General features: G+C 37.0%; 1 pseudogene; it reads right to left on the bottom strand.

Moving 5' to 3' along the window:
• Positions 1-3,711: 3,711 nt before the first annotated feature.
• Positions 3,712-14,876, bottom strand: LOC149189393 (exocyst complex component EXO70A1-like; annotated as a pseudogene).
• Between the last annotated feature and the right edge of the window lie 3,182 nt (positions 14,877-18,058).

Below are 18,058 nucleotides of genomic sequence, written 5' to 3'. Positions count from 1 at the left end.
AGCCACGGAAGCGCACTGTGGAACACCTTCAACACAGTCATCACATTAGACACAATATTTCATCAACAAGGCGACAACATCACACAGGTTACTTTCAGGAACATTCTCCAGAACATTAGAGATGCAAATCCAACAATCGATGACTACAACATACTCATGTCGCGCACAGATTCCTTTTTATCAGAAGATGAAATACATTCATTCCATGATTCCATGCATCTATTTCCAATAAATGCACAAACAGTAGTCCATAATAAGCAAATGATGAAATCTCTAAACACTCCAACTGCAAGATCAATTGTTGAAGATGACAACACCTATTCCAACATTTCCTCAGAAGATGAGCAACTTGATTGAATTTTATTACTATGCAATGGCGAAAAAGTTATGTTAACTTCAAACCTTTGGGTTTCATCCGGACTTGTTAATGGTTCCCTCAAAGAAATTATAACCATCTTTTACAAAGAATCAACTGCACCACCACAAATTCCAACATTTGTTGTTGTAAATTTTCCAAAATACATCGGGCCTCCTTGGGATGAAAGAAACCCCACTCACTTGCCTATTCCAGCAGTGAAAAGAAATGGATGTGCACAAATTCCACTGAATATGGCTTGGGCTTTAACCATACATAAATTTCAAGGTATGACACTTCCAAAAGCAACAATTGACATTGGAAAAATAGAACGTCAAGGTCTCACATTCACAGCAATTTCAAGAGTAGCTTCTCTACAAGATCTCCGGATTAGCCCCACATTCAGTTTCGATCGTTACGGTAAAATGAAGGACAACAAAAACATTGCTCGTAGAAAACAAGCAGAAGAAATTCTCTGTTCAATGCCGCCTCTAGATAATCTACTCCAACCCATACTTTGACATCACCAAAAGGTTTCCACCATTTATTTACCTCATTCTATTTAATAACATACTTTTCATATCTTTCAACAACAACCAAATTTAATCAATATTAATAATGAAGCAAATATTAGAATGTCTTTATATTATCTATACATCTCACTCTAACATTTTCTTTCTTTTGCAACAGGACATATGGACTCAGAAATACCATACCTAAGCAACTGCAAGTAGAATGGCAAGCAAAAAATATGTGTCTCCAACTATGCATAAATCTCCAATGATGTTCAGTATGTCATTATTCACCATGCATCTTCCACTAACAATATATAAATCCGCATGGCAAAGGTAACTTCATTTCCATTCATTCCAAATTCATTTTAACACAACTCACCTGCAAAGTATTACTAATAAATTTCCACAATTGATTTACATATTACTAATTCTAACAAAATATATATTTTTCAGGTCTATTACTGCTTTTTCATGTCTGTTTGATACAACTTCAAAATGGAATGACAAGCACAATGCTCTTTATACTATTATATTGCTTCTCGAACCTCTTCTGTTACAGTTCACTATTTGTATTTTCAATTTGAAACTTAAAAAATGATGTTTCAAGATCAAATACCATTTTGATCACTATTTGAATTTTCAATTTGAAACTTAAAAAAAGGATGTTTCAAGATCAAATACCATTTTGATGTTTCAAGATCAAATACCATTTTTATAGTTTAAGTCTTCATAACCAATTCATTGTCAATGGGTTTCAACATATTTTGTTAACAAAATCAATTGATTTTAATGAATATAATACATGTTCTCAATATAACTTCATATTAATTTAATTTCCCGTTTGAATAATGATTTCTTAAATAACCCTATCCAAATCAATATGGATACCCAGTTGTTGTTCGCGTGAATTCATTCATTTACCTTCACCTTCAACTACGCAATTTTTACCAAATACAAACAAAGGTCTCTAAACAAGTTCAATGGATATTTATGGCTACTTGCATTCCATTTCGTAGCCACTTTAACCCCCAAAAATGGTTTTCCGCATGGCTTCATCAAATTAAACCTCAGAATCATCGACCCTTGCTTTCAAAAAAGCCTACAAATGCCCGTTCACATTTCAATGTTCTTCCACACATTATGCCTTACAGCTTTTCCTTTGCAACATTGGGTGCAAATGCTAGTATTTACTTTTTAGCTATATCTTTATACTCTAACTTTACTTTAGTCAAATAATAAATTCTATTTCTCTAAAAAATTATTATTATTATTAAAAATATTGACTTATTTTTCATAGAGAATACGTTTCAAACCTGTTACATCTAATTAAAAAATAATAATAATAAATTAAATGTAGAAATGGAAATTTGTCAGTTAGAGAAGGACAAGTACAAAAGGACTACGACTCCCAGTAATGATTAATGTCCTATAAATGTGGAACTCGTTATTAAAATATTGATTAGTTAGACAACAGTTGAGTAATGAACGGTGTCCCGTTCGTGTGGAATTCGTTATAAAATATTGATCAATTGACCAAAAGTACGCATACATCTTGGAATAAATAAAGTTTCAGAATGGGAATTTTCAAGAAGCACACGTTGTAGCCTCTGACTTTAATGTTTGAGGTTAATGTTGATATTTAAACATAGAGTTTGTCATTTCAATATTGAACAACTGGCCAAAAGTACGCATACATCTTGGAAATGCTAAAGTTTCAGAATGGAAATTTTCAAGATTGAGGCGTAGTAGCCTCTGACTTTTGAGGTTAATGTCTATATTTAAACATAGAATTTGTGATTTCAAGATATAGGATGGTTGAATTTGATTGTAAGTTTTAGGAATAATTTAGAATTTAAGGAATGAAAGTGAAGTTGATTGTTTCACATTATTCCTATCTATTATTTTTCAGAATATAAAACAATTTTAATATTCCTTTAAAACGCAATTTGAATAGACATTATTCACCATGTTACAACCCATTTATTACAACTTAAGCAATACACAGAAATTTACAGCTCACATGTTACCCTCAGATGCAGTAAATGTAAATGTGCTGCAACCAAATGTTTATTGTTTGTTATTCTCCCTATCATCTTAGGTATCTGCAAAGCAAAAAGAGAGTAGTGCGGAAAGTTACTGAAAAATGAACGTGCAAGGCAGACTCTATCTTCAGCAAAGTGTTGAAGGTCTGAGATGTCTTTCTGAACTGTCTGACTTTTTCTGAAAACAATAATTTCTACAAATATTACAAGAGATACAGAACAGATCAACTACAGAGGGTGAAATATCAAGAGCCACTCCTTAGTAAATGAAGGGCAACAGGAATGCTATTGGCATCCAAAATCTTTGTCCTTAGACCAAATGGATAGCTACCTCTCTCGCTGTGGCGTAGCCAGCTTGTGTAGAGTTCAAGCATTGAGTTAATTTTATACGATGTGAAAACAGTGACCATCGTAAACATAGTAGACCCTCAATGATTAGAGATTCAGTGAAGTATGAAACTTTCCATCAAAACAGGGAGTACAGAACAAAAGAAAAGAAATATAACAAAAGCAAAGAGTAGTTCCTGCACTGAGTTTCCTTGGCAATATATGTGCTCTGAAAATTTACATTAGGAAGCTATATTGTATATATTCCTATCTTGTATATATATTATAGCCTAATTACAATGAACGTTGTTTTGCGGGAGTGATAAGAATGTTAAGTTAGATATACAGAAAGCAAAGTCCCAGCGATCTCAATATTAATCGTGAATACCATTTTTTTAGTAGTCTGATCATCTTACTGTAATGGCATATCCATAAGGTGAAATTTTGTTCCACCTTTATACTCTCATTCCTTCTATGATCTCCCTGAACTTAATGACGATGGATTCCTTGAACTTAAGGATGATGAATTACCGTGAAAGAGATCCAAGAGACGAGTTTCCAGCTCCTCAGGCGTGTACTTTATATACATCTCATAGTGTCTCCCACTTTCCAAACACTTGCCCACTCTACCCAAGAAGGACCGATAGGCTGGTATCATTTTCTCAGCGATTGAAATCCTAATCTCCTCCCGGAGCTCCATATCCGGCACCATCCAACCAGAATGCTTCATGAGTGCCTCTTCAATTGCAAAATTGAAACCCTTGAATCTATCCTTCAGGGCCTGCTGTGACATCCAAGTGGAAGAACTCCCACTCACATGAAACCCCTCATCCCTCAAACAATTGAGAAGCTTCATCCAGGCCACTCGCTCATAATTTGCGCATATTAGAAAATTTCGCAGGTCAGAGGAGAGGAGAGAGGAGTTTGGCTCAGAATTTAGTTGCCAAAGGTAAGTGTTGCAGCAAGGATATCGCAACTACACATAGTCTTAAACAATACACAGGAAATAACTCACGGCAAAAATAGAACTTATGTTGCAGCAAGGATATCACAACTACACATAGGCTTAAATAATACATAAAAAATAACTCATGGAAAAAGTAGAAACAAAAGGTTGCGGTAAATTTACTCATAAAGGTTTAAGACCACATCCCAACCTAACATACTTTGTATTATATTTCAAAACATAGGAAAATACAATGGCGTGATAAATGGAAACTGCAGCTCCAAGTGAAAACACAAAAAGTTTAAGACCACATAGAAACCTAACATACTTTGTATTATATTTCAAAACATAGGAAAATACATTCACGTGATAAATGGAAACTGTAGTGCCAAGTGAAAAGACAAAAGACTTTAATACATGACAGAGAAAATATGTAATACACAGCATGGACGATTTTACATAGTAAATGGTTTTCTGAACTTGCAGGTGTTGTCGAGTGTGGGCAATGGTCGCGGAGTGAATGCTTGCCCATAATTATTTACCAAACATCATTAAGTGCCTTAACTTCTCTATTCTATTGTGGAATGGTCAGCGATGTACTTCTGCCCAGACTTCAGTCCTTCCGCCTGCAAACAAAATCACAACCCTGCAGTAGTTGACTGGGCAAGCATGGTGTTTGTCAGTGTTTTTAAGACGGTGGTTGGGATTATTATTTCCAACACTCCCCCTTAATCACAACTGCCACCATTGACAATTCCCAAACAGTCTCTGAGATAAACAAAACTTTCACGTGCCAATGACTTTGTGAAAATATCAGCAAATTGTTCCTGTGACCTGCAGTGCTGCAACACAATTTCATCATTGTTAATCAACTCTCTGATAAAATGATATTTAGCATCAATATGCTTGGTCCTCTTGTGAAAAACAAAATTATTTGACAATGCAATTGTTGAAGTGTTGTCGCAGAAAATAGTTCTTGTTCCCCTTGGTCGTGGTGAAAATCCCTTAACATCCTTCTCATCCAAACTGCTTGACATGTCGCTGCTATTGCGGCGACATATTCAGCTTCTGTGGTTGACTATGAAACTATTGACTACTTCTTGGAGGCCCGTGAAACGGCTCCGGAACCCAAATGAAAAGCATATCCTGATGTGCTCTTTGTGTCATAGACACTTCCTGCCCAATCACTTCATTGTAACCAACCAACCTAAAATCATTTGGTGCGGCATACAAAACGCCATATTGTTTTGTCCCATTGACATACCTTAGAATCCTTTTCGTTGCTTGCCAATGTGTTTCCTTGGATGTCTCCATGAACCTCGACACTAGACTTACTACATACATTATATCCGACCTAGTGGCGGTCAAATACATCCAGTTTCCTATCATACTTTTGTATAATTTCGGATTGACATTACTGCTACAATCTTCTTTACTCAATTTCAACCCCATGATGGTTGGAGTTGGTGTGGGTTTGGTTTTTTGCATATTAAACCTCTCCAAAATGTCTACCGCATACTTTTCTTTCTATTTTCTTCACGTCTATGCCCAAAACATATCTTAACAACCCGAAGTCAGTCATTTCAAATTCATTCTTCGTGACTTGTTTAAAATCAGCAATGAGGAAATCATCACTGCCCGTAAAAATCAAATCATCTACATATAAGATGACCATAAGAATCTTACCATCGCTCTCTTTGATATAGAGGGTAGGCTCTCTGTCACATTTGTCAAAACCATTGTCCAACAAGTAGGCATCTATCTTGCTGTACCATGCATGAGGTGCTTGCTTCAGCTCATAAAGAGCTTTCCTCAACCGATACACTTTGTCTTTTTTGCCTTCTACCTCATAACGAGGCAATTGCACAACATACACTTCCTCTTTCAACACTTCATTCAAGAACGTTGATTTTATGTCCATTTGATACATTTTCCATTTATGTTGCGTGGAAATCACCACAACTGTACGCACTGTCTCCATCCTCATGATTGGCGCGAATGTCTCTGCATAATCTCTTCCATGCTACTACTTGTATCGTTTGACAACTAGCCTTGCTTTTTTCTTTCAATCTTACCATCAACATTGCTCTTGGTCTTATAGACCCACTTCACTCCAATGACTTCTTTTCCTTGCGGAAGGTTCACTAACTCCCATGTGTCATTCTTTTCTATTGCTTCTATTTCTTCCTCCATTGCCGCAACCCATTTTTCTTCTTTGACTGCATCTTCAAAATGGATTCAGCCATCTACATGACAAAATAATGCAAATAAGGAATTCAAACCAGCACTACTATCAACTTCATCTTGCTCATAAATTTCATTTAAATTTCTAAATTTTGGTCTTCTTGTGCTTGTTGAAGATGGGCTTGACATGTCACTTGGTGTTGTGCTTTGCGGCGTGCTTGGAGAAACACTTGCTTGACTGCGCGACGTTGTCCTATTATTTGTTGATGGTGTTACTTGTTGCCTACTTTGTTGCACTTGAATAGGTGTAGAGGGAGTCACTGTTGAGGAATTACTTGCTGCTGTCAATTCCTCTTTGTCCTCATGTGGTATACATGCTTTGACATTAACTGTCTTCTCTAAACTTCCATCCCATGCTTCCTCTTCTATGAACTACACATCTCTACTGATTATGACCTTCTTGGTTAATGGATTGTAGAGTTTGTATGCCTTGGATTTGACACTATATCCAACAAATATACATTTTCCCCTCTTGTTTTCCAATTTCTTCCTCAACACATCCAGTACATGTGCATATGCCACAGATCCAAAGACTCTCATGCGAGTGACACTATGCTTTCTTCCACTCCATGTATTTTCAGGAGCCACATTCTGGACGCTTTTGGCTGGACATCTATTCAAGATATATTCTACACAGGCGACAGGTTCAGCCCAATAATCATTTGGCAAATGCTCTGCCTTCAACATACTCCTTGCCATTTCCATAATGGTCCTATTCTTCCTTTCTGCAACACCATTTTTCTTAGGTGTATATCATGTTGTAAATTTATTGTGAATTCCATGCTCCTTGCAAAATCGAAGGAAATCATTTGAGATGTATTCGCCACCTCTGTCAGTCTTGAGGACTTTGATGTAGTGTCCACTTTGCTTCTCAACAAGAGCTTTGTATTGGCGAAAGTGCTCAAACTTTTCACTTTTATGTTTTAAGAGATAGACCCATGTCTTCCTTGTGTAGTCATCTATAAAGGTCAATAAATAGTGGCTACCACCAATTGATGGTGTTTGCATTGGTCCACATAAATATGAATGGAAAATCTCCAAAGGTGCCTTTTCCCTTACTGACTTTCCTACTGGAAATGTCTCTCTATGTTGCTTTCCCAAGATGCATCCTTCACATAGCTTGTCTAGTTTTTCTATGAATGGCAATCCCTTCACCATGCCTTTCCTATTCAGCGAATTCAAACCTCCAAAGTTGAGATGTCCAAATCTCAAATTCCATTACCAATTTTCAACTTTGACCTCTGCTTGATAGTTCACTTGTGTGACAGCTGCATCTTTTCTTTGATCCTCTTGTGAGTTCATTGATAGTTGTTCTTGTGCACCTTCTTCCGTCAAATCTGATCTTATCTTTAGGGGAAACATTCTATTGTTTATCATCTGAACCTTTGCAATCAACTATCTACTTGGAGGCCTATCCAAAATTGTGCACACATCATTTTTGAAGACATTGTAGCCCTTTTGCATGAGTTGTCCAATGCTTATGAGGTTATGCTTCAAACCAATGGCAAAGCAAACACATGAGATGTAACTCTTCTCCCCCTTTTTTGTTAGGATATTGAATCTTCCTTTTCCCATGACAGAGACTTTTCTATCAGTCCCTAGTGTCACTTCAGATTTCACACTTTCATCTAGATTGGAAAAATATGTTCTATGACATGTGGTTGCTACACCCTGAATCTAGATAACATGTATCACTTTGTTTTTCTTGTGCTACATTACAAGCTAAAAACATGCTATCATGGTTTTGATTTTCTTTTGTGAAATTTACACTTGGTTTGTTACTAAAGTCATATTGCTTATTTCTACACTCATTTGCATAATGACCATACTTCTTACAGTAATGACATTGAACTTGAGATTTATCGTTCATCTAACCTTGTGCTTGATTTTGGTTTGGGCCTTGACTTGGATTTTTATTGTTGTCTCTTCCACTTGAGCTTCAAGGGTTGTTCCTTCCACCTCTATGTGGGCTTCTTCCTCTTCCTCTAGCATATGATCTTCCTCTGCCTCTACCTTCACCAAATGAAACTTGTGTCTTAAGGCATGCTCCAATGAGGAGCTTGTTGCTCTATTCAGTCCATGTTCGTGAGAAATTAGTGATGTATGAAGCTCATCCACTGAGAACGGTGAGTAAATTTTGTCTCTTCTATGGCTACAACAATGGCATCAAACCTTGTTGACAACTTCTCAAAACTTTCTCAACTATTCTCCTTTCCTCAAGTGTCTCACCGTGAGACCTGATTTGAGTAACCAACCCAATTACATGTGTAAAAACGAGTCTACATTCTCAGACTCTTTCATACAAAGTGTTTCAAAGTCTCTTCTCAACATTTGCAGCTTTGTTGTCTTGACTTTTGACATGCCTTGGTAGGTTGTCTGGAGGGTGTCCCATGCTTGCTTGGACTTCGTTGCTGCTACAACCCTTGGGAAAGTACTTTCATGAACTACTTTAAAAATGTAGAAGAGAGATTTTGCATCCTTCTTCCTATTGTCCCTCAAAAATTCCTTTATGCTTGAGACAAGGCATTGTATGCTCCTACATCTGCTAGTTCTTGAAAACCATTCTCCACCAAATCTCAAATGTCTTGAGAAGAAAACAGGGCCTTCATTGTAATATCCCAATAGTCATAATTTTTTCCATTAAACTGAGGTATCCGAGGATTAGTCAAGCTTGTGGTTGAAGTTTCCATTTCTGAGTGTAAATAAAACTTTATACTTGCTCGTAAATACACTTCAAAATTCTGCCCTCAAAACAATTTTAATTGTTACTAAAAAAAAACTTGTTTTTACACTATAAAATTTTAACCTTCTCTGATACCATATTAGAAAAATTTCGAGAGGCAGAGGAGAGGAGTCTGGCTCACAATTCATTTTCGACAAGGTGATACCATATTAGAAAAATTTCGGAGTGGCAAAGGAGAGGAGTCTGGCTCACAATTCAACTGTGGCAAGGTGAGTCTTATGTTGTGGAAAGGATATCGCAACTACACAGAGGCTTAAATAATACATAAGAAATAACTCACGACAAAATAGAGTAGAAACAAAAGGTTGCGGTAAATTTACTCATGAATGTTTAAGACCACATCGCAACATAACATACTTTGTATTATATTTCAAAACATAGGAAAATACATTCACGTGATAAATGGAGGCTGCAGCTCCAAGTGAAAACACAAAAGACTTACTGTGATTTACGCATCATTGGGGTTGCAGAGTAAATGTCTGTAAAACTCCGTAAAACTAGTTTTCACGCGCCCACCAATATTTCCTCCACAATTTTCTCCTCACTACCTCACATACTTTCACCCTCTCTCACTCTCTAACTTGCCCAACTATGCAAATGAATTTTACATTCATATTTATCTCAACATACAAATTTGACATTAATACATGACAAAGAAAATATTTAATACACAACATGGGCGATTTTACATAATAAATGGTTTTCTGAACTTGCAGGTGTTGTGGAGTGTGGGCAACAATCACGGAGTGAATGCTTGCCCATACTTATTTACCAAAATTCATTAAGTGCCTTAACTTCTTTGTTGTGTTGCGGAATGGTCAACGATGTACTTCTACCTAGAATTCAGTCCTTTCGCCTGCAAACAAAATCACAACCCTACAGTAGTTGACTGGGCAAGCATGCTGTTTGTGAGTGTTTTTAAGACGATGGTTGAGATTATTATTTCCAACAGATTTTTCCTTAGCCAACCATACCATAACAACCCTAAAAGCTTCGAACCTTTGACCTTCTTCACAATGTAATGAAGATTGTTCATGAGAAACAGGTATGACAGAGAAGCATTCTTGTAGAGGTTAGATTTTGAACCTATCTTACATTGGAGGATTTGGTGATAATCCATCCCAGTTTCGCAAATAGAGTAGAGGTCGGGCTACCGGACTCATTATCATGATGGCTATCCAAGTCCCCAAAAATACCCATGAGACCATCAGGCAGGGCCAGCTTAGGGATTTCAATTGGTGCATCGGCCATTATGTTCCTGAGATAGTCCTTAAAGCTCAGATAATTCATAGCATACCTTGTAAGTGGATGAAGCGTCCCTCTTGGGATGGAGGTTTTTGATTTTCCATGTGGACTGCATTCTCGAATTGCTTCAAAATACCCTATGCCAACTCCCCAAGCAGAATTATGATCGTAGAGACTTGCATCCTCACGCTTGCGAACGATTCTTGGCTTAACATGGTGTCGATGTCGGGCATAAGGTCCAACAGAGACACATACATGTCAAGCACCCTGAAGATCCTTTCGTTGGAATTTTTTCTCATTTCCATAGAATGCCAAAAGCCAGAAACTTCGTCGTCGACCCCTTGACATCCTCAGCGAAACAAGAATCCCTGATGTTTTAAGAGATAGACCCATGTCTTCCTTGTGCAGTCATCTATAAAGGTCAATAAATAGTGGCTACCACCAATTGATGGTGTTTGCATTGGTCCACATAAATATGAATGGAAAATATCCAAAGGTGCTTTTTCCCTTACTGACTTTCCTACTGGAAATATCTCTCTATGTTACTTTCCCAAGATGCATCCTTCACATAGGCTGTCTAGTTTTTCTATGAATGGCAATCCCTTCACCATGCCTTTCCTATTCAGCAAATTCAAACCTCCAAAGTTGAGATGTCAAAATCTCAAATTCCATTACCAATTTTCAACTTTGACCTCTGCATGATAGTTCACTTGTGTGACAGCTGCATCTTTTCTTCCATCCTCTTGTGAGTTCATTGATAGTTGTTCTTGTGCACCTTCTTCCATCAAATCTGATCTTATCTTTATGGGAAACATTCTATTGTTTATCATCTGAACCTTTGCAATCAACTATCTACTTGGAGGCCTATCCAAAATTGTGCACACATCATTTTTGAAGACATTGTAGCCCTTTTGCATGAGTTGTCCAATGCTTATGAGGTTATGCTTCAGACCAATGGCAAAGCAAACACATGAGATGTACCTCTTCTCCCCCTTTTTTGTTAGGATATTGAATCTTCCTTTTCCCATGACAGGGACTTTTCTATCAGTCCCTAGTGTCACTTCAGATTTCACACTTTCATCTAGAGTGGAAAACATTTCTATGTTCTATGACATGTGGTTGCTACACCCTGAATCTAGATAACATATATCACTTTGTTTTTCTTGTGCTACATTACAAGCTAAAAACATGCTATCATGGTTTTGATTTTCTTTTGTGAAATTTACACTTGGTTTGTTACTAATGTCATATTGCTTATTTCTACATTCATTTGCATAATGACCATACTTCTTACAGTAATGACATTGAACTTGAGATTTATCATTCGTCTAACCTTGTGCTTGATTTTGGCTTGGGCCTTGACTAGGATTTTTATTGTTGTCTCTTCCACTTGAGCTTCAAGGGTTGTTTCTTCCACCTCTATGTGGGCTTCTTCCTCTTCCTCTAGCATATGATCTTCCTCTGCCTCTACCTTAACCAAATGAAACTTGTGTCTTGAAGGCATGCTCCAATGAGGAGCTTGTTGCTCTATTCAGTCTATGTTCATGAGAAATTAGTGATGTATGAAGCTCATCCACTGAGGACTATAAGAGATATTTTGTCTCTTCTATGGCCACAACAATGGCATCAAACCTTGTTGACAACTTCTCAAAACTTTCTCAACTATTCTCCTTTTCTCAAGTGTCTCACCGTGAGACCTGATTTGAGTAACCAACCCAATTACATGTGTAAAAAACGAGTCTACATTCTCAGACTCTTTCATACAAAGTGTTTCAAAGTCTCTTCTCAACATTTGCAGCTTTGTTGTCTTGAATTTTGCCATGCCTTGGTAGGTTGTCTCGAGGGTGTCCCATGCTTGCTTGGACTTCGTTGCTGCTACAACCCTTGGGAAAGTACTTTCATAAACTACTTTAAAAATGTAAAAGAGAGATTTTGCATCCTTCTTCCTATTGTCCCTCAAAAATTCCTTTATGCTTGAGACAAGGCATTGTATGCTCTTGCATCTGCTAGTTTTTTAAAACCATTCTCCACCAAATCTCAAATGTCTTGAGAAGAAAACAGGGCCTTCATTGTAATATCCCAATAGTCATAATTTTTTCTCTGATACCATATTAGAAAAATTTCGTAGTGGCAAAGGAGAGGAGTCTAGCTCACAATTCAACTGTGGCAAGGTGAGTCTTATGTTGGGGAAATGATATCGCAACTACACAGAGGCTTAAAGAATACATAAGAAATAACTCACGACAAAACAGAGTAGAAACAAAAGGTTGCGGTAAATTTACTCATGAATGTTTAAGACCACATCGCAACATAACATACTTTGTCTTATATTTCAAAACATAGGAAAATACATTCAGGTGATAAATGGAGCCTGCATCTCCAAGTGAAAACACAAACTGTGATTTACGCATCATTGGGGTTGCAGGGTAAATGTTTGTAAAACTACGTAAAACTGGTTTTCACGCACCCACCAATATTTCCTCCACAATTTTATCCTCACTACCTCAATACTTTCGCACTCTCTCACTCTCTAATTTGCCCAACTATGCAAATGAATTTTACATTCATATTTATCTCAACATACAAATTTGACATTAATACATGACAAAAAAAATATTTAATACACTACATAGGTGATTTTACATAATAAATGGTATTTTGAACTTGCAGGTGTTGTGGAGTGTGGGCAACAATCACGGAGTGAATGCTTGCCCATACTTATTTACTAAAAGTCATTAAGTGCCTTAACTTCTTTGTTGTGTTGCGGAATGGTCAACGATGTACTTCTACCTAGAATTCCTTTCGCCTGCAAACAAATTCACAACCCTACAGTAGTTGACCGGGCAAGCATGCTTTTTGTGATTGTTTTTAAGACAATGGTTGAGATTATTATTTCCAACAGATTTTTCCTCAGCCAACCATACCCTAACAACCCTAAAAGCTTCGAACCTTTGACCTTCTTCACAATGTAATGAAGATTGTTCATGAGAAACAGGTATGACAGAGCAGCATCCTTGTAGAGGTTAGATTTTGAATCTATCTTACATTGCAGGATGGTGATAATCCATCCCAGTTTCGCAGACAGAGCAGAGGTCGGGCTACCTGATTCATTATCATGATGGCTATCCAAGTCCCCAAACATGCCCATGAGGCCATCAGGCAGGGCTAGCTTGGGGATATCAATTGGTGCATTGGCCATTATGTTCCTGAGAGCCTCCTTGTAATCAGACAGAAAGCTCAGATAATTCATAGCATACCTTGTAAGCGGATGAATCGTGCCGCCTGGGACCGGGGTTTTTGAATTTTCCGCGTGGACTGCATTCTCGAATTGCTTCAAAATCCCCTGTGCCGACTCCCCGAGCCGAATTACGATCGTAGAGACTTGCATCCTCACGCTTGCGCACGATTCTTGGCTTAAAACGGTGTCGATGTCGGGCATAAGGTCCAACAGAAACCCATACATGTCGAGCACCCTGAAGATCCTTTCGTTGGAATTTTTGCTCATGGCCACAGAATCGCCAAAAGCCAGAAGCTTCGTCGCCGGCCCCTTGACGACCTCAGCGAAACAAGAATCCCTGACGTTATTAAAACCTGAAAAAATCTCGTCACAGAGACGTTTCTCACTCGCGAACATAATTCTCACCGCAATACTCATGACGCGTATCCAGTTCTTGATCCTATTGTCCAGAATTCCCCATTCCATCTTCTGCACATCGCTCGTATTAAGCTGGTCGACGCCGATTCTGTTGAGACACCCTTCAATTACAGGGTTTCTGGTCATCCCATAGATTCGAACGCACTCCCTCCCGTACCCACTGGCAACCATGCGCTTCGCTATACTGCGCAGGTCTAGCACGGCTTCCAGCGGCATCATGTCGATTTCACAAATTTCGTCGGCGTTAGAACTTCGATTCCAACGGGGTCTACTGCTTCTCCCCTCTTTGTCCATCAACTCTTCGCCCCTCGAGTTATCGTTGTTCGGCACCATCGTCGGCTTGACGTTGGCCGACAGAATTCGGTGAAACTCTACTTTCATGCGGACCATCGACATCTCCATGAGGCGCTGCGCGTGCACCAGTTTGGCTGAGCTGTTGTCAGTGACGACTAGATTTTCCATGAGTTGCCGGAGACTGTCCACGACGGCGATATACTCGTAGGCTTCCTTTCCGTTGCTCTTGAACAATTTCATGGATTTGGCTGCGTTCGAGTCCTAGAATGAAATTATGCAGTTTGCGGAGGCCAAATTGTCCCCCAAGTCGGCCGATTTCCCAGGTCGGTTGTTGAGATTTTGGCGACTTATGGCGGAAGGCTACTTGTTGGAGGTGGAAGGGACCATGAGGATGTCTCTCGTTATGTGATCTGAGCAGCACAAAGATTTCATGATATGACGTTCAGTGGCCACTACTTTCCCTTCTCCTTCTCCTCCTCCTCAATCTGCTACCGCTTCTTCTATCTCCATGATGTATAATGAAGATACAGTATGAACAGAATGCCTGTGATGCTTCAGAATCCAGCAGAGAATCAAGGGAACAGAGAAATGCAGAATGAACGGAGAAATGCAGAATACTCTGGTTGGTTTTATACAAAGGGTGGTTATGAAAGGTCCAGGGCGTCGATAAACATGAGAGCATGGTGTGACACTCAGAGTTTTAATGCTTCTATTTGAAGCGGTCTAAATGTTTTGGGGGGATGTGGTCTACATGGTTTGTCCCCCTTCTACATGTGGCTGAGCTATTAGTCCCATTTTAACTCTACTACAGTAAGAAGTTGAACGAGGTGTCGTTGAAAGATTCTAAGTCAAGTCAAATTAATAATATAAATAATATTTGGTACTAGGGTGTCGAGTCATACGCGATTGTAGTGTCTGCCCCGTACACTTGAACTCTCATGAATATAACGGTATAACGTTTGTTGATTTTTATGCATTACTTAAGTTAACATTAATTGTTTGCCCAGAAACACTGGGCTCAAACATTATTGTTGATGTTGATAATGGGACATAAAACATTATTGTTGATGCTGCTAACGAGTCTTTCCACGATCCTCTAAGCCCTCTTTCCACAATCCCCTAAGCCCACTAACTAGTCTTGCCATGCTCTCTTGGGAAATATTGTCTCTTATTTTCTTCACCTTATGCTCAGGCTATCTTGAAATCAGGGAGATGGAAAGCGAACATCTAAAGCTCAAGGAACATTTGAAATTCCAATTGAGGACTTTCCTTGTAGAGTTTGTGTATTGTTGTGAAACTTTTGGTGCTCGGTGATTGTTCTAGGGTGAATGTTGAATGCGAGGTAAGTACGAGTACTATAATAGTCAGTATCAGTGTTTAGTTTTTCTAGAGTACAGGTGAGAGTGTATTAAAATCCTTCTCTGAGATGCTAGCTAGCGAGATTCTGTATTGTTGTTCAAGGTGTCACTGGCGAGTTTCGTGCTCGAGGTAGTGTTCCAAGCCTGGGTGTATTTTGTCTGAGCAAGTCTCGACATATTTTGTCTTTGAAAAATCTATGTTAGGACCAGAAATGAAATAAAATGGAAAAAATCCATAACGCAATCAAACTAATGAAAAGCTTGTGTTCTCTCATGTTTTCATTATTTAAACTTAGGTTTAAAACAAAAATGTCTCATAAATTTCTCATGAATTTAAACTAAAATAAATGAAATCACACTAAATATTCACTCTTAAGTTTGCCAACATAAGTCTGTGTTCATTATTATGTTTTCTCATCCTATATATATTTTCTCCATTTACATTTAGATTTAAAACAAAAATGTCTAGTAAATTTCTCATGAATTTAAACTAAAATAAACGAAATTTACACTATTATGTTTCTTCATCCTCAACATATGTTTTAAAAAAAAAATGTTTCATACATTTTTACTAATTTAAACTAAATTACACTCTTCGAAATTTTTTGAAAGCAAAGCTAAGAATCAACTACCTCTACTAAATTATGGAATCAACTATACAACAAAACAATATAACCGTACACTACAAAGCACACTAACCAACCTACAAGCAACCAACCTTAGACCAACTACTGGATCAAAATAATCGAGAAGATCGACTAACTCACTTTTCTTTCCTGCTGCTGCTGGTCTGGCTAGTTCTAGCAGTAGCAACCTTTTTTCCTTTAGCTGACTTTTTGGCTTTATGCCTTTTCCTATTAGATTGAGAAGATTATGTTCATGTTCTTTGCCCCGTCCTGAATCAATATCCCTCCCAGATCAGAGCTTGTTGAGCATCCAGTGAGAGCTAGCCTATCTTAATCTTATGCTGCCTATGTCAAGACGATCGTCTATCTTGGCGTCTTAGCTAGGATTCTAAATTGAATATTATGATAGGTTGTTGCCGTTCAATTTGATATGACATACCCTTGATTTCATGCCATTAGTTGCGGCGGTTCATGCTCAAGAGACATTTAGTTAGGGGAACAGCTGAACAACCTCAACAAAATACCATGCTTTTTTGCGTCGTCAGCCCGTTAAAAAGGAAAATCCCTAAACTGACTGTCAATTTAAGTTGTTTTTGCGTCGTCAGCCCGTAAAAAAGGAAAATCCCTAAACTGACTGTCAATTTAAGTTCATTTTCTGGACACCAGAGGGCACTTCCCGCTAAATCCCAAACACTATTTAGACAAGCGAATGAACTGGGAAAATGACTTTGCACAAAGATGGATTCCAGATAAAGTAGGATGATAGACCGGATAATAAATTGGCCATTTCGTTTACTTTGTAGGCCACCTGGGAATCAAGGTTGATTTGCACTATTTTTAGTTTGGACTATTTTTTGTGAAAATTCTGCAAGATTTTTGTAAATTTAAATTATAATTGTTAAATTTCGAAATTTTAGATGTCTGACGTTGAATATATTTTCATTATAAAAAAATAAAAAAAATTCCTCTGTAAAAATCCCTTCGATCTAGATCTAGATCTTGATAATGTCAAACCGACATCCAATGCTGCATTTTTAATATAACGGTATAATGTTAGTTGACTTTTATTCAAAACACTGTAGGTACACTGTACGTTCTACTGTTAGTGAAGCGTCTCAACACTATATATATTTAAGATTGGTTAATTTTGATATAAACTAAAATAAATAATTTAATTTTATAACAAAGATAATTTTAAGTTTATTAATATATTTATATTAATCTCCAATATAGTTAAATTTTTGTAACCATAAAGTTTTAAATTAACAACCTTTACACTTTACATAAAACTAAATAAATCATCATCTTACATTAATATATTTTATTTGGTTGTTGTTTGAGTTTTGTATAATCTAAATTAAATTGTACTTTATTTCTAATCTATATATGGAAATTTAAAAAATAATAATTTAAAAAAAAAAAAAAAATTAAATTAATAATAATAATAATAAATAAGTCATTATTTTTATATGTAATACTTTATTATGTTGTTGCATTGATTATTATAAATAAATTATATCTATATTTAGATTTATTTTAATATTGGATTTAAAAATAATGTAATTTTTTCTTAAATTTTTCAATTTAAAATAAAATAAAATTGTTTGTATATTTTCTTCGGATAATTATATATTGAGTATATCAATATGAAAATAATTATAATTATATATATATATATATATATATATATATATATATATATAATATT

This window comes from Pinus tabuliformis, chromosome 3_1 (assembly GCF_031772625.1).
Source record: "Pinus tabuliformis cultivar Carrire ecotype Pingquan chromosome 3_1, CPIR1, whole genome shotgun sequence".
NCBI classification, from domain to species: domain Eukaryota; kingdom Viridiplantae; phylum Streptophyta; class Pinopsida; order Pinales; family Pinaceae; genus Pinus; species Pinus tabuliformis.
Note: the sequence above shows the minus strand (reverse complement) of the source record. Positions and strands in the feature narration are given on the sequence as shown.